At 39.3% G+C, this 23,156-nt stretch overlaps 1 long non-coding RNA gene across 3 annotated transcripts in view; it reads right to left on the bottom strand.

Annotated features, from left to right (window-relative positions):
- Positions 1-23,156, bottom strand: part of LOC147166068 (uncharacterized) — a 132,865-nt gene that overhangs the window by 78,527 nt on the left and 31,182 nt on the right. Inside the window, exon 3 of one of the 3 annotated variants that reach the window (XR_015096485.1) lies at positions 16,796-16,912. The exons of the other annotated variants lie outside the window; for them this stretch is intronic. This is a non-coding gene — a long non-coding RNA (uncharacterized LOC147166068). The remainder of the gene's footprint in view (positions 1-16,795; positions 16,913-23,156) is intronic. 3 annotated transcript variants of the gene reach the window in all.

Here is a 23,156-nt window from a genome sequence, read left to right as displayed (position 1 = left end):
GACAAAACAAATATGAAAAGGTAATCCAGCCCCATGGCTTAGTTTTTGACCTTATGGTTTATGTGCTAACATATATGCTAACACTTCCTGTGTAGCTGTTGTATTATGTCGTCTTGATAAAGTTTACCTGCTAATTAGCTCTTCCTAGTTGTTTACTATCCGCTGTAACACAGTACCAGACACATTTTTGTTCAAAGTCTACAGTGCCACACGTTAGGTACTTTTCTGGATTTCCGTGACTCTGCGTTTCACGATAGCTTAGCGGTTAGCATGACTTCTCCGTCTTCTCCAGTCCTCGCTTGAGCTCATCGTCCTCCTTTTGTGATAATAGTTGTCAGAAGTGTAGCTTACTCGCGATTAGTGATTTAGGACAGTGCTAGCTATTGAGCCGCAGCTCATAGCTAGCTGGTGCTAGCGCAAGATAGATGCTGACCAGTTAGCTGCCCTAACTGGATACAATTACATATATAGTTTGTCCAAGCAGATTTTTTTTTTTTATATATATACCTTTAGTAATTCAGTTGTGGACTTTCAAGAAGAAATAGACCGTTTTTAGGGTGACGTTTAAGATTTCCTTCAGGAAAGGTAAATGTGTCACCGCATGGCAAGTGATTCGATTCCTTTGATAGGAGCAATATGGAGTCGACAGAACGCCTGCAGGCAAACCACCAGTCAGAGAGCACACACCGCAATATAGTCACTGTCCTTTAACATTTCCAGTGTATTTCCTTAGCGGCAGCGGGCCAACACAGCAGGAAATTTGCCAGCGCTAAGCCCAATTTCCTCTCGTAATGCAAGTAAGTGGAGGGCCAAAGTCATGAGCTGTTTTGATGGTGCTACATGTGCCAGAACCAAAATTGGAACTGAGGGACATTTGGGCTTAACTGTAATTAACCCCAGCCGGCGCTGCTGTTCCTGCCGGGTTGTCAGTGGAATAGGACCGTTGTTTCCGAGGAACCGTTTCATTTGGTTGACAGTTAAGAGTGTTTTAGCTTCCAAAAAAAAATAAAAAAATTTTTGACTCATCAGAAAGTGTCAAACTATACTGCAGAAGAGAACAATGAGAATCATCCATAATGTCGGCTTTCTCTATCAGTTTTGATTTGATAATCTTGTCGAATTTAAAACTACACAGTTAATCTATAAAGCTAGATATAATTTGTTACAAAGTCAAGGTCATATGCGGATGTATTTATCGATTCATTTTAATTTTCTGAAACTTGCGTAACAAAAAATACTCAAGAACAACTATGAAATGTTTTTGTTTCCATATGGAGTGAAAATTAAAAACAGACATGGGGAACTTCAATGTCCAACCATAAATCATTTCAAAAATAAATGGAGTGTTTAGGGAAGGGGGCGGACTGTGTTAAACTGTGTTTGGAATTATCTGTAACGTGATTACTATAATTTTGATGTTATAGATAAGATAAGGGTATAATATTGCTCATTTTAAATATATAATTAGTTGACTGTTATGGGAAATTAAGGGTTCAAGGTGTTTTAAATATGTGTAGGAACTATTATACTGTTAATTCCATATTACATTGAAAATGAATGAAATATTAGGGATAAATACATACTAGTAGTTAAACATGGTATTGTGACAAGGTTTATTGTAAATTGTGTTAATATGAGTTTTAGTATGCAATGTCATTTTTGTATAGAAAAATGTGATTAGAGAGCTATGAACATTCTTTAAACACTAGGGATGGGCGAGCAGCGATTATCGGTATCGAGTACTCGTGGGGTCAGCTGACACCACTATCGGGTTGAGGATCCCATTCAACCACATGCCGTATTTTGATTGGGACTTTTCTTATTTTTCATATTTGTTGTTTTATTTTTTTTCACAGGTTACGGTATTATACCGTACTTTTATTTTTATGCATGTTCAAAATATGTTGTTTAAAGAAAAAAAGAAAAGAACAACTTGCCAAACAATGGGCTTGGCCAGGGTGTCCAAGTCCAAAAGGCTGGCCGTCAGCTATTTGGATAAGGAACTTATTTAAATACTTGGGTGTAACAGAAGCTCAGGCTTTAATGAACACATCCAGGAATCCTTTTGGAAAAAAAAAAAACTCAGCAAATCTATGAAGGAGAAAAAAAAAAAAGGCTCGATGTCACCTCATTTCATGTCTGATTAAAATCATTTGGCTGTGCAGAACAAGCCAGACCCGATGGCCGCTTTCCATCTCTTTAATCTTCCAGATATAGTTATTACGCGTATGTTCATAAGGAAACATTAGAAGTTGCTGTTGATGGGCTTTGGCTGTTGTGAGCGTGTGGATAAAAGCACTAATAGATTCATCATGACACTGAAACGGAAGCAGGCCGTCTGACGGAAGATAACAGATAAACGATAGGAACGGTTGGATTTTATGCCTGCCTGGCTGCGGAGCAGTAAGCAAAAGGAAGTGTGGCAAAAAAATAAAAGATGGATCGGTTATTTTCTGACCCTAACAATTTTTGATTACAGACAGAATCGACATAGAAATGTATGGGAACAATGTTCAGTAATAAATAAAATGGAGGAGCTTTTTAAAGCTGTGGTGCATTATTTATACCATGACCATGTTCTTTATTCAAAACCCTTGTATCTAAAAATCACCCTATTTTCACATGTCAAATCGGTAAAATTACCGAATGAACTGAGCTCTCCGGAGAAAAAAATCAATAAAAAAATCACCCTATTTTCTATTGAAATGAATAAACACGCTATTAATTTGCACGCCTTAGACACCTGGGGGTAGTATAAGAGACAGGCTAGTCGTTCTTCACAGAGGATAAGGAATATATGACTGATTACTGTTATATAGTTGGTCAACATGTTATTCCACCTCTTTTGCCCAACCCTTCACTAAAAGGGGTATAGCGATGCAACACAGATGCTATTTTGCGTTAGCATTGAGCTAGCAAACTGAAAAGCTAAGTTATGAGGTTGTTTCAAATACACAAAGTGTAATTTTCAATGTTTAATGTTACGCCTGTTTTTTGGGTGGGGAAGAATTGCTCACAATTTGCTTTTTTTGTTTGAAGTAGGCTTTACAAGATCAGGATGTTTTGGCAGATTACTGATCAGTGAGTTTGAAAAAAAAATAAAAAATAATGAGTACCCCCCCTCCCCACCATGTTTAAAAACAAAACAAAAATACACTGATAAACATTTAATATACTTGTAACATATGTCTCATTTCGTGGATTCGATCAATGACATCATTAAAATCAAAACAAAATATCCGATCACCAATTTTGCATAAAAAGTAAAATATCGTCCGATACTGATCCAGCCAAACAGATCAGTGCAGTCTTTTGTGAAATGAGTTCAGTTCAGCACTTGTACCTTAAGTCTGTGCTCGCAACTCAGAGCAAAACATTTTTTTTTTAATTGGTATAGCAACAGCTCATATGTCGAAAAATGTGTCACTTGCGTCACTCATATCTCAAGGCACTGCTGTGCTTCCTTGTGCCATATGAAAAACTGTCAAATGCTTTGCCCGTTTTCAAACCAAATATGTTCCCGTGAAGTCTCACCAGAACCTGTTGTGCACATTTAACTATTGATCTATTATCCCTCATGGTTGACAGAGGAAATGGAGGATTGGGATTTGTGCAGACCTTGTCCTCCCCTTTTCCCCTCCATCCTCGCACCGCAGCTGCCCATCAAAAACCAATATCCTCCAATTTGACGCTGGTGTTGTCCTTTGAAATTGGAAAGAATCTGTGTCTAATGCAGTAAGCCAAACGTGGCTGCCGTCAGCTCAAACCTCGCTTTCCCCTGATCGCCATCTCCTCCGTCTACGCGGGAATTCTCGGAGAGCAGGAGGGACACCCTGGATTAAAGATCTACAACCCCCATCTTTCACGTCGCGCGCCATCAACCCCCCCCCCCCCTCCCTTCTAAACTCCAGCCATTTTTTTTTTAAGTACAGTAACACAATCTTGAGGAAAGCTGATATAATCTTTTCTAAACGATAAAAGTCAGTCACCCACAGAAACATCTGCATGGTCAAATTTAAAACAAACTGTCGGGGAGTCTGGTGTCCCCATAAAGACAGGGGTGAGCGGGGTGAGATATGGGGGTGGGGGGTGGGGGGGGGCTTTTGGAAGGAGTGAGAGATGCATTTCCAGGAGGAATTTTTAGTGCTTTCGACTTGGCCTCAACTTAAACATCCACAGTCCTTGAAACACACGAGCTACAACAACAATGGTGTCAGTCCTCATTTGTGGCCATCAACTTTTTAACTGCCTGCTGACAAGTGAGGCGGCCGCAAACGTGGAAGCTTTGTCTGCGCAATGGTGGATCAACTTGACTGTACGGTGTATTTACAAATGGCTGTCCAAACGGAACAAAGACATCCTCTGAGGTGAAACGTACATACATTACAGACGTTTAGACGTCGACTGAACCTACTTTCATGTGTGCCTAATGAAATGGCCATACTGCAAAAAAAAATAAAAAATGGTCGCAAATCGAGGGGTTGGGTTGGGCTATTATGCAGGGGCTTAATAAGAAATGACAATTTTTCACTTTGTGCAGAGGAGCAACGATTAATTGAATAATCGACAATTAATCGAATCGCAAATTATTTTTTATCATTGATAAATGTTTAGAGACCTACAACTGCCAAAATCCTCAGAATTTCAGCCCCTCAATAGTAAATACTCTGATTTATTTAGTCCTCTATGAAAGCAAACTATCACCGTGGAATGATCAATATTTTAGCTGATGATCATGAAAATAAAAATTCATGTTAGTCAAGTCAATTTGAAAAATATTTCAGTTTATTTTTTATTTTTTAAGAAAGGCGTGAAAATTAAAACATTTTTAAAACTCCGATTCGTCGATTAGTGGACAAAAGAATCAACAGATTGATGGATTACTGAAATCATCGTTAGTCATGAAATATAAAATAGCTTACGAAAATTACTAAAAGAGCGTAGAAGATCTTCGAAATTACTTTGAAAGACTTTAAACATAGATAAGCATTTAAGAGTGATTTTTGCATATTATAAATGCGTGAGTGTTATTGATGGGCTTTTACGCAAATTATCCAACGCTCACTTGATTTTATTGCACATAAAAGATTTTTATCAAAAAACGGAACAAAATCATTATTCATCTTAACTCTTTGACTGCCATAAACGTTATAAAACGTTTAGCATAAACCTAGGGAAGGGCGCCGAGGACGTTAAAAGACGTCCCCTATGTTTTTTTTTTTTTTTTTCAAAAACGGGTGCAGGAAAGCCTTGGGCAGCTGTGCTGAAAGTATCAGGCAGATCTGATTAGTCAAAGACTCGTTTTGGCCCCTAGAGGGCAGCGATGACTCTCTTTGCACAAGGTTGGATGGGCCGCCCACCGTGGGCGTCAGTAGAAGACGTGAGGCGGAGCTAGAGTGTTGAGGAGACATGGCTGAATAAGCCCACAATGGCTGCCCAAGCAACCGGTTGCAAGCAGCTCACGCTTGAGCATTTTTTTCAAAGACGGAAAGCATCAATCAATACTAAAAAGCGCATTGATGTCAACGATGATGATGACAACGGGCTCTACGCCAAAGTTGGAAGTTTTGGCGTGACTGTTATGAACACGTAGTAAGCCTCACCGGTAAGCGCGGCTAGCGCGGCTAGCGCGGCTAGCGCGGCTAGCGCGGCTAGCGCTGCTAAGGCCGGAAAACGCGCACAATAGCCGGCCGGGTACTTCTACACAATCGGACATTCGATCGGGCGATGGAGAGTTGGCATCGACCAATGCAGATTGATGATGATGATGAGGAGGACTCCGAGCTCTACGCCAAAGTTGGAAGCTTTGGCGTGACTGTTATGAACACGTAGTAAGCCTCACCGGCTTAGCGCGGCTAGCTCTGCTAAGGCCGGAAAACGCGGAGCTGCACAAGCGGACATTCGATCGGACAATGAAGAGTACCCCGAGTCCAATGCATATTCATCGGAGGAGCGGGTACAGTCTGATCACGGAGAAGACACTGTTTCTGGACTACGATGCCACCATGAATGGAGTGGATAAAATGGATCAGAACATCTCCTACCACCCGGTATAGCAACTGAAGGACACGGGGAAGCGAGACGTAACGAAACCGTAACGTAACCGTAGCATGATCCTGATATTAGACTTGATGACACACTGCAGTATATACTTGCTATTCCCCGGAAAAAAACGGCCGGCAAGAAAGTGGCGCACGCGAAGAGGCAATCTGTTGTGCAAATGCTGTTGCGTCTCTTTGCACGCAGGAGAGTGTTACAAAAAGAAAAACTGTCGTTGAAACATCCACATATTTGTAAATAGCACCACAGTTGCACACATTTGTAAATAGTTTGCCAAATTGTTGTCAAATTGTTACACTGTTGAATGTAAATAAACGTATTTTGCTATCAAAAAACACTTTTTCATTCTTGGTGGTAGTGTTTTATAGAAGTAAAGCACTATTTAGGTGTTTGTGGCATCATTCATGGACAAAAAGAAGTGTCAAATTCACTAGAATGCATGAAATAATATCGTTTCACTAAAAGCTTGATTTCTCCGTATTTTGGTCCAACACAGGCGAAATTGGGTCAAACTAACCATTTTCTATTGTTGATTACTAAAGAACGGAATAAGGTAGAAACAAACTCTTTTTTTCTGATGATAGTCCAAACAGAACATTTTCTGTGGACCTTGAAAATCAGTCAAAATGCTTAAATCGGCTGGCACTGGCGGCATCCCTTTTCTGAAAACGTCTGGCAGTCAAAGAGTTAAAGCAGTGGTTCTTAACCTGGGTTCGATGAGTCAGTCTCAGGTGTACAATTGTGTGATTTATTTATTATTGTAATCCCTTCATGCTAACTATGTTGAACAAAAAAAAACAAAAAAGAAGTGGACGGGCAAATATATGCAATATGAATTCACATGTACAACGGAATGTATGGTGTTCAACAGGGTTCATTACTAGGGCCTCTGCTGTTTTCAATGTACCCGCTGCCCCTGGCTTCCATCAAACGTAAACGATACTCTGCAAAATATATTTTTCCAAAAACAAGTATACCGGAACAATCCAACACTCTCCGGTCCAATTCCCATGGGTGTTAGGTTAGAATGCCACTGAAGTACACGTTGAACAAGAGGGCACAGCGCCTGCTCTCCCCTGCCCCGCCGTCTGTTTCCAGCTGAGTGTCGGATTGGTCTAATTGATTTAATGTGGGGGGGGGGGGGGGGGCACGGAGTCACAGCGGGAGACGGGAAACACTGGATGCTTTGGCGAAGTCAAGTGTGTTGCGCTACCTCAATTCCATCTTGGATGGCCCGTGTCAGTAGCGAGAAACCGGCAATCGCGCTGATATTAGACAGAAAAGCCCGACGCTCGGAACGGCGTGTTCCCTTTTAACGCTTCGACTAACACCCAGAGTGGCGTGATAAAACCTTTGCCGCGTGTGTGCGGCTGCAGCCGGTGCTAATGCCGCGCTGAATGGGCCGTCTAATTACTTGGCCCAGAGATAGCTTTTAGCTAAATCACCCCACCTTTTCAAGAGCCTGTATCAACAGTGACAAGGGCTCGCACAATTACATTAGCCCTCGAGCCATCCAGCGGGTCCAGCACCAACAATCAGTGTGATTTGCAGCCGCTTCATTATTGTCATCCCTCTCTCCATGACAATGATGTTTTCCCTGCCAGAGGGACGGCGAGAAGGGGATGATGGAGAGTCCGATATTGACAAAGAACAAGGGAGAGATTGCAAAAGTGAGAGGCCTAGAAAGGCGTATTATGAGAAGAGAGAGAAATATCGAGGGAGGGAGTTGTCGGTAGAGGTCTTACTTATGCTAATGTTTGGCCTGCTGGTGTGTTGGATGTTGCGGAGAGACAGGCAGCAAGTGGCGGGAGCTGGTGACTCTAATTGCTCGTGAAGAGGGGTCGGATGCTCAACGAGACGGTGCTTAACAGACCTGCACATCCGGAACGGGCCGCAACAAAAGTTGCTAAATGAAATCGCCGTATGCTGCACAATAATGTTATACATATTTCTAGCCGTGCAACAAAAAACAAAAAATAATTAACTCATTCACTCCCAGCCATTTTCACTGAAGCAACCCACTTCGCTCTTGGCTGTTTTACTGGCTTTTGACTGATTTTGCAAGGCCCACAGAATATTGTGTTCTATTGCTAAAAAAACATACTACAACATAAGATGAAGTTAATGAGATTCAAATAGCCAACCACCCCACCCGAAAAATCTGCCAATTAATTATTAATTAATTTATTTATTTTAAATATGCAGATTTTTGCCAATGTTTCTCTTTGTTGTACAAAAGCAAGTATTATTAAATGGTCAAATGTCCTGCCTGTAATTCATATCTTTATTATGTAAGCGTAAAGGGACCCAAAAAAGTGTTTATTTATTACATGTTTTTTAATTAATTGGCTGATTAATATGTTATCTGAATTCTATACCAAATATCTGAATTGGCATTAGCCAGAAAAAAAAACGAATTATACTGTTTGGGCTGTTTATTAACCAATTTAAAGTGTTGAAAACAGCTTAAGAAAAAGTCTCTCTTGGACTCTTCAGGAGCCGTGCAGCATTACTTTCCCTCAATATTTAACGACGGGATTTTTTTAGACAGTAAGCAAAAAGGCTTATTGTAAATTAGATACATTTGAATAAGCCTGTTTTGTTCAAAATTGACCTATATAATTTTGTATGCAGATTCATTTGTGTCTTTAAAACATTTACCCTGCTTAGTGAGGATATTGTTGTATTTATTACATTATGCATGGCTCTAAGACCTTTGGAAAAAAGATCATGTAACTACAGTCATGCTTTTGCGACGTGTGAAAGGCTTTTTATCTTGTAGAATGGTGATTTAACATATTTTATTAGCGATTGAACATGATTTGGGTAAATGATAGCCATGTAAGGTGTTTGGTAACGCAAGCAAGATGGCCTTTTTGGAGATTATGCGAGGATGACCGCAATGCAAGTTGGGCACTGGGAAGGAGCCAAATTTCAAATGTCAGCCTTCAGCAGGAAAAGTTTATACAACTCTATATTAGTCGATAGTATATAAAGCTCCCAAAGTGGTGCTTTGTCTCCAGTTGCTGCACATTCCACTTTTTCATGATCCATTTTCTGGCTTTGCGGACATACGAGGCGCACACAAACACATAAAAATCAAGTGAACAGTAGTCGCCTGGGAGAAACTTCACAGTCCCTGAAAAAGCAGGAGCGATGGAGCAATGGGGAGACGGAGTTCGAGGATTCCGGGTCAGCGGGTGACCTCTGAACTCCGAGCCACGTCAAAACTACCAAGAGTTGTGGGTGAGCAGAGAGTTGCGGGGGAATGCCGCAATACCTCGGAGAGACACTAAACATCGGTAGGAAGCTTCAAGGGCAGGAAAACTGACACGGAAGAGAGAAAACCAAAGAGAAGTGATTGGGAAACAGACACGGCGAGGATGAGAGTGGTGGCCAAGTGGGGTTGGATCACTCCACAACACTCTGTCCGACCCCATTCGCCTCTGATCATCCCCCAACTCCAACTTCGCCAAGCCCCCCCCCATCCCCCCCACCCTCCCTTGCAGTAGGAGCCCCATCTTTAAAGGATGGTGGGCAGCGCATGTTTTATGTCGGTTCTATCACTACTACACACTTCTGGTGTATGGGAACTACTAATTGAATTACGCTTTGGGGCCCAGATCAGTGATAAAATGTGTTAACACAATCATGCACTGAACTTTGGAAGCGTTTCCCGAAAAGGCGTCTTTATTTGACGGACGTCGCGCCAGCAGCATGACGAGCTGGCAGAAAGCCCAACCAAAGAGCAGAGCAGGATGTAAAAACAAGTCATAAACTATTACCTTTAAAACGGTGATGTTTTTCCGTTAACACTCTCCATCGAGCACTTCCAAATAGAATCGTTCATCTGACTTGTGATGGCGAGACGATTATTAATCAACAACTATTTCACTGCCATTGACGTCAAAAATCCATTTGAACCATTTCAATTAGTTTAACATTTTTTCCACTTTTGTTAACAAGAGTATGAAAATCTAGAATTTTTTATTGTACATTTAGAACAGATATAATATTGTGATTAATTGTGAGTTAACTCGTGAAGTCATGCAATTAATTACAATTAAAAAATGTAATCGCCTGACGCTCCTAATTTTTAATAATCTTAAAATAAATTTGAGTTAACACACGATTCATCACAAATTTTGTTAAACTAATAGAAATAGTTAAAAGGAATATTTGAAGTCTCGAACCGTCAATGGCAGTGAATGAGTTAATAATCGTGTAAACGTTTAGAACTATTGTTTAAAATTGTCCAGACTGATTATCTTGTTTTAATCAAAATAAAACATCACCAAACAATACCAAACAAATAATAAGTAGTAAATAAACAAATAAAATAACAAACAAACAAACAAGTAATAAAATAAATAAAAAACTATGATGAAAAAATGCTTTTGTAATACACTTTAATGCAAAATAAAATTGTATCCAATTATTTGATTAATCAATGGACTAATCCATTGATTTATTGATTTTAAAAATATTTAAATCGTAATGGCCCTGAATCTTACCAAAGTTGTTGTAACAGTCATTTGTGATGCTTCAACGCAAAACGGATCACTTGGGTCAATTTAAAGATCAGGAATTAAGAAGATGGAGAGAATCGCATTCAAGGCTGGCAGGGTTCGACATCAACAGTGGCTCGATGTCCCGGGGACACCCGAAGTTCACTAATGCTGCCACGATCAGTACACATTTTATAAATAAATACGATGAAATCAAAATATTGTTGCTTTATTAATTAGAATTGTCCTGAACCATAATCATAATAATCATAATCTGAAATTAGGCCCGATATCACATGATTTTAAAGATCGGATGGTTAATTATTTTTAATTAAAAAAATTAAGAATAACTTTTTACCGTATTTCTTTACCTGATTTGGACCACTGCTGATTACAGCCGTATGAAATGGCATCATTTTAAGATTACCTTCATTTAAATAATAAAAACATATATATTTATATATTTATATATTTATTTATTTATTTATTTTACAATTTTATGATCAAAATGTGAAAAAAGGCCATTTTTCCTTCTTCATGGTACTGCATTGCGTACAAGGTTAGACCTTGCTTTGGAAGAATGAAAAGCTTTTGCTTCTGCCTGCACCCTTTCGGTTGTATATTTATGTATGGAATTTGTTTGTTTGTTTGTTTTGTTTTTGACCATATTGAATTTTTAATTTGCCAATGAAGCGAATAAATGTTTTCATTCATTCATTGCAATGACTCAATACTCAAAATCAAAACGTGACTTGGACTCAGATTGTCAAATAAAGAAATAAAGAAATAAAGCGATCACGACATCCCTAGTCTTATTATTTATTTATTTTGTTTCATCCATTTTAAAAGGCTCAATTATTTTTGTTATTCTTTTATTGCGCTGCTCACCATTTTTTTGCACGCCAGGTTAAATCCTTCCATAAAAGGAATGGATTGAAGAAGATTATTTATTTATTATTTTTTAAACAGGTCCTAAGAACTCAGCACAGGGATGGGGTTAGCTAGTGCGGGGTCAGAGCAGGGCTAAGAGGAGTGAAAAGTGGAGCACTTGGAGCCTCCTGGTGTTAAGGAGGTGCTCGCAGAGGTCCAAAACAATGGTGCTCGTCAACAACAGGGGCAGAACTGCCTCTCCTGTTCTCTCTCTCTCTCTCTCTCAACGTCTCTCCTCTACCGCACAAAGGATTTTGGGGGCGTTAGTAAAGGGAGACGGGGTCATACGACATTTTAATCATAGTGGAGAAAGGAGAGGTGGTGGGGCTGGGCAGCATCGAGGAAAAGAAAGCACCCCAAACATCTTGTACCACGCACACAAATAGAAGAAAACATGAACACACACATACACACACACACACACACACACACACACACACACACACACGACGGGGGCAGCATCATTGTAGAGGGCTTTTTACCGGAATGATTGCCCTCAATTAGATCCATGCTCAGAGTGGTTGAGAACACGTCAGATATTCGGAGAGCAGAGGGCCGGGGGTCGAAGCAGGCGGAAAGATACAAGGGAGGTGAGCTACTCCTGCCACTTTAGAGTGGGGGGTGCAGAAGAGAGGAGGGAAATCACTCAAGGGGTGCTGCTGTTAATGAGCTCATGTATACAAAACTAGTAGAAAATGCATACAAAAAAACTGTAAAGTGACTTGATTCATTCCAGGCTCGCATAGTCGCCCATCTGTTTCAACATTCCTAACGGTCAAGGAATTAATTATTGTATCATTTTTGCCGATTTTCTTTTTGGAAGCAAATTTTCGTTATTCACTGAAAAACTCACTTATTCACTAAAGGCCAAAACTTTGCCTAATCTAAACGTTTTCTTTAGTGCCAAAGAACTGTTGTCTTTTTTCCCCGTTTTGTTTTTCCTGATTTTTTTTCTCTTTTTTTGGGGTGGGGGGGCGCGTTATTATTCATTCATCAGCCCTCCCAAGTAAACATGTCATCATCGCTCTCTTTTTTTTCCGTGCGAGTTTGTGCTCTTTAATTCAACCGGATACTTCAGAGCCCCGCCAGCCGTGAAGTTGTCAGCAGACCAGAGTAAGGATCAAAGGAAAGAAAGATGAAACAAAGTGAAATCCAACCAGACACCACCTACCACCCACAGAGTTACAAAACCAGAATATTTCACCATCCCCAGAAACATCTAAATTCCAACAGATTGGGGAGACCTTAAGAGACCAGAGGAAAGACTCGAGGAAGTAAGGAAGGATAGATGAAGCAGAGTGAGATCCACTAAAGAACTATGTTGAAGTAAGCAGAGGAGTTTCATTTAGTCAGGCCATAGCCTTGTCTAGTAGGAATGACATGGGTTGGCGCCATCTTGGGGCACCAATTTAACAGTTTTTGTGTGGTTTTTTTTTTGTTATCCAGTTGCATACATTTCTTTCTTTTTTCAATAAATTTGTTAGCTTTAACATTTTTTTTACATTTAAATTGATTTTTTTCTATTAATTATTCATTCCTTTTTTTTTATTCTTTGCAGCCCGTCTAAAAACAGTATTCTGATATAATATTACGTTTGTGGAATATGAATTTAACAGCAAAACCCACTCATTTTTTCCATCTCAGGGGGCGGCCATTTTGTCGCTTGCTGTCATCTTAGCTGAAAATGGCATCACATTAACTAAGGGCTCAGGTAAACGACCAATCACAGCTTGCGAATATCACATGATCAGACTCTGAAAATAGTTAAGGCATGATTCGTTGTTACTTGAGCCCTTAGCAACTGTGATGCTATGTTAAGTTGACAGCAAGTGACAAAAAAAAAACCAAGAATCTGAATTAATCAGTACTTGTTTTTAAGTACAATTTTTACGTTATCTTTCATGTGAGAACCATTTGATTTGTGTTAGTATTGAAATACAGTTTTTGTTTCACAAATTTAAGCACAGTGTTCAGACTGCACACAGTAAAGAATAAAACCTTTGCCTTGACTTTGATCACTTCGACATACCATGCTACAAAATTGTAATGTTGGTAATCAAGACAGCCAAGTATTTTTGAGGTGGTACTTGGTGTAAAAAAGTTTGCAAACCTCTGTGTCCATTGTCTCGGTTGGAGGCCATCGACTTGAGATTGTTGTTTACTCATTGTGTGTAAATGTTTGAGGTTGACTGAGCAGAATGATATATGCGCATTATTTCTCTCGCTCTCTCTGGAATGTTTACACATTCACTTGCTCAAGGGGTATAAAAAAAAAAATATGACACCGAGCCATCGATAATGCTCAGATTTATAGTTTTACGGGATTTCAAGTAAAAAATGCTGACTGCAGCAATGGTGTTTAAAACAAACACACACAAAATGGCTAAAATAGGTTATTATTGTACTTCAAAAAGGGAAAATGATAAATAATACACGAGAAGACGCTGGATCCACATTTGGGAAATAAATTGCAACTTTTATGTTTAGCCAAGAAAGACGAAATCATTCAGGGTGGTCTTGTCTCAATTGGTGGAAGTTAAAAGTCCGAAATCAAGTCGAAAATTGTTTATAACAATAATAATCCGCTGAAAGAGCCGTGACAGTTTGCCGCTTTTGCAGATGAGTAGACTTCTCATGGAAGGTTTGTGTTCGCTGCAGTCACAAGCATCTCACACGCACACATATGGACACCCACCATTCAAACCGCTGCCTACTAAAACCCACAGTTTACTCTCTTTTGTTTTTAATCAAAGCAAGCCCAAACTCTCGACGTATCCCCCCCCCCTCCCCCCGCCTTCTGCATGCACCAAAACACAAACACAGACACGTAGAAAGATACACTTACACACTAGTGCGTACAGTACGCCACACTCAGGGCTACAATTACCCCTCAATTAAAGATAATAACATGACCACTTCCTGACCAATCACCTACAGTCTTACCATGACTCACAGGGTGTGTAATCGCTCTTTTACAGACACACACGGTTCAGACAGTTTATAAAGATAGTGCTGCATTGTAAAAATAAATAAATAAACACACAACTTTTTAATGGCTATTTTCTAGTCTTCTAATTTCTAGTTCTACCAGTATTTTTAAATAGAATATTGTGTTTTATTGCTATAAAAACATGAAACCTACCAAAATAAAGATTAGAGTCTCTTCTTTCATCAGGGAAAAAAAGTATATTTCTATCCGTTTCCGTTTTGCAGCAATTAGCTTTAGAATATAGCTAAATGTCATCATTATTCACAAATATGTTTAAAACTGTGGGGAAAACAGCTTTTTCCAACATGGCCCTGGTTGATCTCTTATACTCCGCTGCCACCTGCTGGCCGTTTTTGTAATAACAACCATTGCTTCAAACGTTCTGTGCAGTTGAGAAACTGCATTAAAGCCTTCTGTATGCTCTAGCATAAAAAAAAATAAAGAAATAAAAACGTATAACTACGTCTTTGGGACACCTAAAACATTTGAAATAAAATGTATTTATACATTTTTGGGAGCAAATGAGTTAATATCTTTAATTTGGGGTAAACTCTTTTTTTGTGAAATGCAGGAAAACCAATTTTCACAACAACAAAACATAAAACATTTTGTTGAATGAACTTAAAATGTTCTCGAACGTTGCCTTGAAATTTTGAGTTCACCCAGTCTGGTCACAAAAATCACGGGTTATTTTCTCCGAGTGCCGTGCTTTGTGATTTTCGAGGCAGGTGGAGCAAAACTTCCTCTCTTTTTATGGGAGTAAATGTTAGCTTTCTGTGGTTTTCCTGTATATACCAACCGCTGTCAAGGCGCTCTCACACGCACACACTAGTGTACAATACGTACACATTTTCTGGCACAACAGAAATAACTTTGTCTCTCCCTCTCATGGTTGAGTGAGAAACAGCAACTTTCCAGCAGCCGTTACATGCGCTCAAGTCCTTTCTTGTGTTGGCCTTCCCTCGCCGTCACGGGATTTTCTCCCAGCCGTTGGACATCAGGGCTGCTATAGTTAGCAAAGCCCTACCCTCAAATGACAGAGTGCGGAGGCTCTTAGCTCAAGTAGAGGGCTTATTATTTAATAACTGGACTTAGTCAATCATTTCCGAGTAAAGTCATACCCCATCTGGGAAACCTGGCAAAGTACAACCAGCGTTTAGAACTGAAATTTTTATATACTGTACTGTAATGTATTTCCTCCAAGAGTTTACTCCAGTACAACATTTATTCAATTGTAAATGCAATTGTTACTTGGGTGACAAATTTTTGGAATGGAACATGTAATCTCGTCACATTTGCTGTTTCTATTTTTGTGTCATTTTTTTTATCTGCGCCCATCAAACACATTTGGAGAGGAAAATAAAAGTTCCCAACTTGTCGGTTTGTGTGCCTCTAATATATATATATATATATATATATATATATATATATATATATATATATATATATATATATATATATATATATATATATATATATATATATATATATATATATATATATATATATATATATATATATTCCAAAACATGTTATCGGTTTGTGAAATCTCTAGTTTAAACCGCAGTATAGCACATACTAGAACACCTTAACAATTCCGGTGGCACTAATGTACTACTTTCCTTTTTAGACATAGCTTAGTCACTATAATTTTACGTCTTAGTGTTTTTTAAAAAGAGCATAAAAATGCAAATATGTCAGAAAGTTCATTCAGTAATACAGCGTATTGCACTTTCATACTTATACGCAAGTAATAAAACCTCTTTTTTGAAAAAGAGGTTTTTAATCTCAATGGGACCAACCTGGTTAAAAATAAAAATAAAGTAATAGGCATAACTATGAAGGACTATGTTTCCCAATGATTACATTTATTTTTTCAGTCAAAAAGTAAAGCATTTTTTTTCAAATAATAGTCGTTCAAGTGTCACAAAGGGCATAACATAATTTCATCCATGAGTCTATTTGTTCTTTTCACCAACTTTCTCTCACAAAACTAAAGAGTGAGATATACTACATTTGCAAATACAGAACTTGTTTTTAAATGCCAACTAAGAAGGCAGTGCGAGGATACAAACATGCTAGCTCGCGGTCCTGTAGCGCTAAACAAACAATTACATTTTTGGCTGTCACTGCCAAATTCACCAGAAAAACTGCTGTGGAATAACTTAGATAACTCCTCCTTATTGGGTAAACACTGAAGAAAAATCCACTAAGCAAGCACGCTTGCTTGTGCAGGCTATCCACACACCCCAAAAAAAAAAAAAAAAAAAACATTATCAGATTGACACTATCACACTGAGACACTTACACACATAATCACAGGCTGTCATTTCCCCAGCGTGGGGAACAGGTGCAGGAGGAGAAGGCGAATACTTCAGGCTTACTGTCTCCTTGGGCTTAGGGCCTTTTCCTGGCTCGGAGAGATCTGCACTGAAACAGAGGGGGGATGCCAAGTCCAATAAATCACTATGAACATGTAAATGCCACCAAACCGCATTCCGCTCAAGAGCAGGAGGCCAAGTGGCTACAAAGTTCCTTTCTCTTTCTTTTTCTGTTGTTTTAAGACGAGACCCCTCCTTCGACCCCAACACATACGATCCAGGCCTGTTTTTGTTTCCCCTCTTCCTCCATCTTTCTCTCCACCCCCCCTTCCCCCCAAAAAATCAGCTAATAGCATAATTTGAGGAAGAATGTTCTTGGGAGTTTCCTGCGAATTTGACCGTTTGTCACCCGAGTGACCTCTCTGCTCCTATCTTTTTCCCTTCCATGACACTAAAGCGGCGCTGCTTGGGCGCAATGGCTGTCTGGGGAAAAGAGAGGAAAATGGGAACCAGGGGTGGACTCTGTGTGTGTGTGTGTGTGTGTGTGTGTGTGTGTGTGTGTGTGTGTGTGTGTGTGTGTGTGTGTGTGTGTGTGTGTGTGTGTGTGTGTGTGTGTGTGTGTGTGTGTGTGTGTGTGTGTGTGTGTGGGTGGGGGTGGGGGTGGTGGTGTGTGTGTGTGTGCGTGTGTGTGTGGTAGCGGTGGCAAAAGTCCTCCCACTGTGTACTTAAGTAGAAGTGCAGATTTGTGTTTTGTTTTTGTTTTTAAAAAAAGAAGGAAAAAGAAAAAAGAAAAGCAAGTCTGGTAATTGTATGAGTAGGTACTTAAGTACAAAAGTAACAAAGTACAAATTAGATACAATAACTGGTGGCAGTAAAAGCGCTGGAATATGTTGTTTAAGACAGCTAAGCGCTAGCTAACGTTAGCTCAGGCTTTCAGGCAGGCTATCAAAACTTCTTAAATACAGACTCTGAAATGTACTTAAGGACAATAGTAAGTAAGTATAAATGATATAAAATAACTGTTTGGTGGCAGTGAAAGCACTGAAAAGTAAAGTTGCATGTCGCATGTACAGATGTTGTTAAAGAGCTAAGCGCTAGCTAGCGTTAGCTTCATGCTATCAAAACAACCTGAACCCAAACTTTTTTGCCAATGTTATAACAACAAAAAACGAAAATAGATAATGAGAATAAAAAAAAATACTTTACTTGAATGTGTTTTAGTTAAATATAGATCATTTATTTGTTTGTCAGTTTGTTTGTTTGCTTGAACTTCAGAAGCTCTTGTTTTTTAGGCTAACACAAGAACGGATTCGCTGTTAATCATTTTTGGCACCAAAAACAAACAATTGTCTTTTGATCATAAATATATGTTTCATGATTGTTGTTAATATACCCTTGTTCACATTCCTCCATGTCGCTGCTATGCATGTGTTTGCAACTAAGTCCCCAAGCTCTCAATCAATCTCAACCACAGTTGACTCTCTCTGTCTCTCTCCATTCACATCTTTTGACATTGTCATCGGCAGAGGTTGGAAAAAGTAACAAGCTTGTTTTGACAAAGACACGATGAGAAAGTACTGATGTCGTTTTTCAGTGGGAGTAAATGTAAAAAAAAAAATAAAAAAAAATACATGCTCTACAGATAAATGAAACACAGAAGAGTAACAAAAGACTTCTACTTCCCAACAATAATAGTTATGTCCCTGCTTTCTATGTGCACTCCCACATTTACATCCATGTCTTTGACACATTTTATTATGCATATAAATACACAAGCAGAAATGCAGGCTGGCACTCGTGTGCGGTGGAAACTGCTCCACTCAGGGTGCAGAGGTAAGGCCCCTGTACTTACTCTCTGACACTGAGCTAACGGAAGAGTGGAAAAGGAGATGTGCAGGCTAAAGTGGGTTGGAGATGTGTGAAACTTTGTATTACCGCTCTACTCATGGTTGAGACTGACATTTAAATTGATTTGAAGCTAAGTTGTTTTTGTTGTTGTATTAGCTTCAAGAGGGAGAGGTGCATTCAAAACACACATACAAATACACGCCCCTGGACTAGATGATGCAACATTTGCTGGATGGAGAACTGGATATGGGAATATGAGACCCATTATTTACAAAAGGAGATTTGGAGAGATTAAGAGGTAGCTTTCTAACAGATGTTTTTGTAACTTTTGATTGACTCTGTACAGAATTATTATTAGCAGCCCAGCTCAGGTTTATCCGTCAAAATCCCCTGCGGAACAGGTATTTGGCAAAACTCCTTCCAGTATTTCGCTCCGCATACAGAATCAGGCTAGCTTAACTTGGCAGGCTACATTTAGTCAACCTGGACGATGCATGTACCGAATACAGACCACGGACGATGAGGGTCTGTGTTGCAGTGTCAATTGGTATTACAGTTCAGAGACTTTAGCTTGCATACATTAGAATGTACCAGACTCTTAAGCTGCACTGAGAAAGGTGAAAAAAAAGAGAAAAAAAAGACAGTCATTTATTTTTAAGCTTATTTGGGGCAATGTCAACGCGTTAGTTTTATTTTGTAGTTTGCTGCATGGGTCTGCACTGCTTTATGTTGATTTGTGTGTTGTAAATTGTGTTACATGGCTAATCGTATTTACTTGGATAATACTGTACTTTTTAATGATTGACATGTAAAGTGGTAAGAGGAGGAGCTATCATTTGGAAAACCCACCTACATAATAATGTGTTTTCATTATAATGTTAGGCAGAATTTATGGGTGGGAGATATGACCCTAACGGAGAGAAACAACTTCTTCTTACATTTCCGCAAAAAAATAAAAATAAAAATATTAAAAATGGACAAATAAAAAAATAATAATCTAACTTGCAGGGATGCCATTGGCAACTTTACACATCACATTAGACTGCCCCCGAGTTGCCATACACTAGGCCTTCTCCTATCCATATACACGCCCCCCCCCCTTCACACACACACACATCAAAGGCCATCAATCTCCCATAGTACAGGGAGAAAGGCAAATATTTAGAGAAGGCCTGAGCCCCCATAAATCTGTAGTAGGAAAGAGAGAGCGAACATGATACCCACCCGTACACCTCCAAACATCCAGCGCCACTCCTCCACCTCCACCTCCACCCCACCCACCCACCACTTCACCGTCATCGCAGTCCCTCAGCAGTCTTATGTCTTGACAGCTAAAGGAAGGCCTGGGAGGCCACAGGAACCAGAGAGGAAGAGAGAATGAGGTCTGTGGCAACACGGTTGAGGAAAAGGACCGGCCAGTGTGGATGGTGAGAAAAAGAGAGCAAGCCCACCCTCCCACATTGAGTTGAGAGTAACGCACTGGGTCAGTCAAACAGAAACACACTCTCCTACACTAATAGAGAGCTCACACACACGGCATCGGCACAGGGGTGGGACTCTTCCATACGCTCGGCTTTTGATTTACTGCGACTCTTGGTTCCACTCCAATGAGTCTTGGAATATTAGTCAGTATTTATGTCCTTTTTTCACTTGACAACAATATGGCTTTCAGTGTAGAAAGGAACGCTGCACTGACAGTCAGGGTTGCGAGGTCACCGAGAGAGTAAATTCAGGGCAGATGGATTCCGACTTAAAGCAAGAGCACCTTTAAAAGAATAATAATAATAAATTACAAACATTCCCAAAGGAGAATGAAGGTAGATGGTTGGGATCAGGGGGAAAAAAGTAGGCGAGTGGACTCACAAACATTTGAACACAAGCCGTCCCATGATTTATTGTCAACTTGTAATTTGTTTGGATTTAAAAACTACTTTTGCAAAATGACATAATGGAAACAGAAGTCACTTAGTCTTGGGTCACCATCACCATCCTAAAATATTTATAAACTGCACGGGCAAAAATGTGATGATGGTGCAACCAATTAATCGACCAATATGATAGAATAAAAATTGGATGATTCTTTTTGGTGGATTGTTATTTTATTTTTTTACACATTAATATGACAACAGAAGAAAAAGACGACATAAGAATTGTGGCATTATAAGAATCTATTCATTCACTAGGAGCGTGAAGACGTCAACTTTTGACCGCGATACTAAAGACAAAGTATCGTAAAAAAATACTTAAATGTTCTGCTTTGTTTTGTTTTTATTGTTTTAAGTGTTAAAAAAAAAAAGTTATTTTGTATATACATTTTTTATGAATCAGCTAATTGACCAGTTATTGGATTTTATTCTGCCAAATACCGGAAACGGTATTTAAAAAAAAAAAAAACATATGGTCCTCTTTGTTCTTTAATCTGGGCATTTGAGAATTCACATTATCAAGAGTACTGTAATATTTGTTTGATTTAATTTAGCCATTCCCTCCCCCCCCAAAAAAAATCTGTTTATTAAAGTTATTTGTATTCATTTATCACATGATATAATTGTTGATTTATTGCAAATAAAACAAAATATTTGTCAAATAAATGTATGAATGCAGTTAGGACTTTATATTTTTTCCTTCACTGATTTAAAAAAAAATTATGCAATTGAAGAAATTAAAAATGACAATATATTCAAATAAATTACACTACCATTTTTTTTAAACCTCAACAAATGACATCGCCCATCTTAACTCATTCACTGCCATTGACGACTATAGACGTCAAAAATTAATGTGAACTATTTCTATTAGTTTAACATTGTTTTCATTTCATTAAATTTTTCATGAAAACCTAGATTTTTTTATTGTACATTTATAACAGATGTAAAATTATCATGCGATTAATTACGATTAAACGCCACTTATTTGTTTTTTGTTTTTTAATTAGGCCCATCAAGCAATTAAAATTTGTAATTGTAATGAATCACGACTTCCAACTTGTTAACTAACGATTAATCACAAATTGTATATCTGTTCTAAATTTACAATAATTATCTGTTTAGGTTTTCATACTCTTGTTAGCAAAAGTGGAGAAAATTTTTTAAACTAATAGAAATAGTTTAAATTAATTTTTGACGTCTATAGCCGTTAATGGCAGTGAATGAGTTCAAAATCAAATGTGGCCAACTTCTGAGTCACATCAACTTGGACTAGCACTGGCTAGTGATTAAGCTGTACATTGAAATAGTGTTTGATTGTAAGAGGAACACTTGCTGCAAACGAGCATTATGGCCTGTAAGACCACACCCAAAGACACACTAGCCACACAAAAAAACTGTACCCTTCAGTCAGCTGTCAATGCAATACAAGGGATTTAAACAGCTTTGCATGGCTCTGGATGTCCCCCAGCAGCTAAGCAAGAGTCCCGGGAGGGGCAGCCAAGGGCATTGATCCCTGCGCAGAGAGCGTGTCGGGCTCCCCTGACAGACTTGTTGATTGACTTTTTGGCCCCGCTGGGATCCAGCCAAACGCAGATAGAGACATCAAATGCCTTAACACCGGCAGGCGTTTCTCGAGTAATGCATGCACATGCAATTGAGTGAGCTGACATGTGAGGACATGCATACATTGCCTATAGAGGTCTTGTGGGCACACATACAAACAAAGCTGGATAGATATGCAGGCCCACTGACACTTTTACGGCTGTCACCAGCAATGCTGCCGTATTCATGAGTGTGAGCTGCATTATCATGGAATAGATCCGGCCTTTGTCCTGCCCTTTGTTGGCTTTACTATCTCGCCGTGTCTCTGTCAAATGTCACGTCTCTGCGGAGCCTGTATTTTGAGTAACAGTGTCAATAATAAGACATTATGGAAGCTCTCCGTCTCGATGCACGAGGCATACACAGAATTTGCCATCGAAGGAATGTTGCTATCTAGTGCTTTTTTCCCATCACTGGTGATTAGAACAAATGTGATTAGACCTATTACAGGTGTGCGTGTGTGTGTGTGTGTGTGTGTGTGTGTGTGTGTGTGTGTGTGTGTGTGTGTGTGTGTGTGTGTGTGTGTGTGTGTGTGTGTGTGTGTGTGTGTGTGTGTGTGTGTGTGTGTGTGTGTGTGTGTGTGTGTGTGCGTGTGTGTGTGCGTGTGGGGGGGGGGTGCGCGTGCTCGTGCGTGTGCGTGTGTGTGAGACCTTTCCACAGAGGAAAGTCATTAAAACACAAGACTGGAGCAAAAATGACAGCATGGTACATTTCTTGGTTTTAAGTGCACGGATCGGTTCACATCGAGTACAGTGAGGCAACAAAATGGAGAGCAAACCTTTTCTCTCTTTTTTGGGGGCCAAATAGGAGCAAATTTAAGACTTTTAAAAAATAATCAAAAACATAAATCAGGGGTTTCAAACTCGTGTTAAATCAGGAGCCACTGTCACCCAAATTTGATTTAAAGTGAGCCGGATCAATATGTCCGTGGTCAAAAATCTATCAAAAATATTTCCTCTTTTTTGTGCAA

The sequence above is a fragment of the Leptonotus elevatus genome, chromosome 11 (assembly GCF_054856555.1).
Source record: "Leptonotus elevatus isolate MCC_2025b chromosome 11, RoL_Lele_1.0, whole genome shotgun sequence".
In the NCBI taxonomy this organism is placed as follows: Eukaryota; Metazoa; Chordata; class Actinopteri; order Syngnathiformes; family Syngnathidae; genus Leptonotus; species Leptonotus elevatus.
This window is presented reverse-complemented; position numbering and strand designations above follow the sequence as displayed.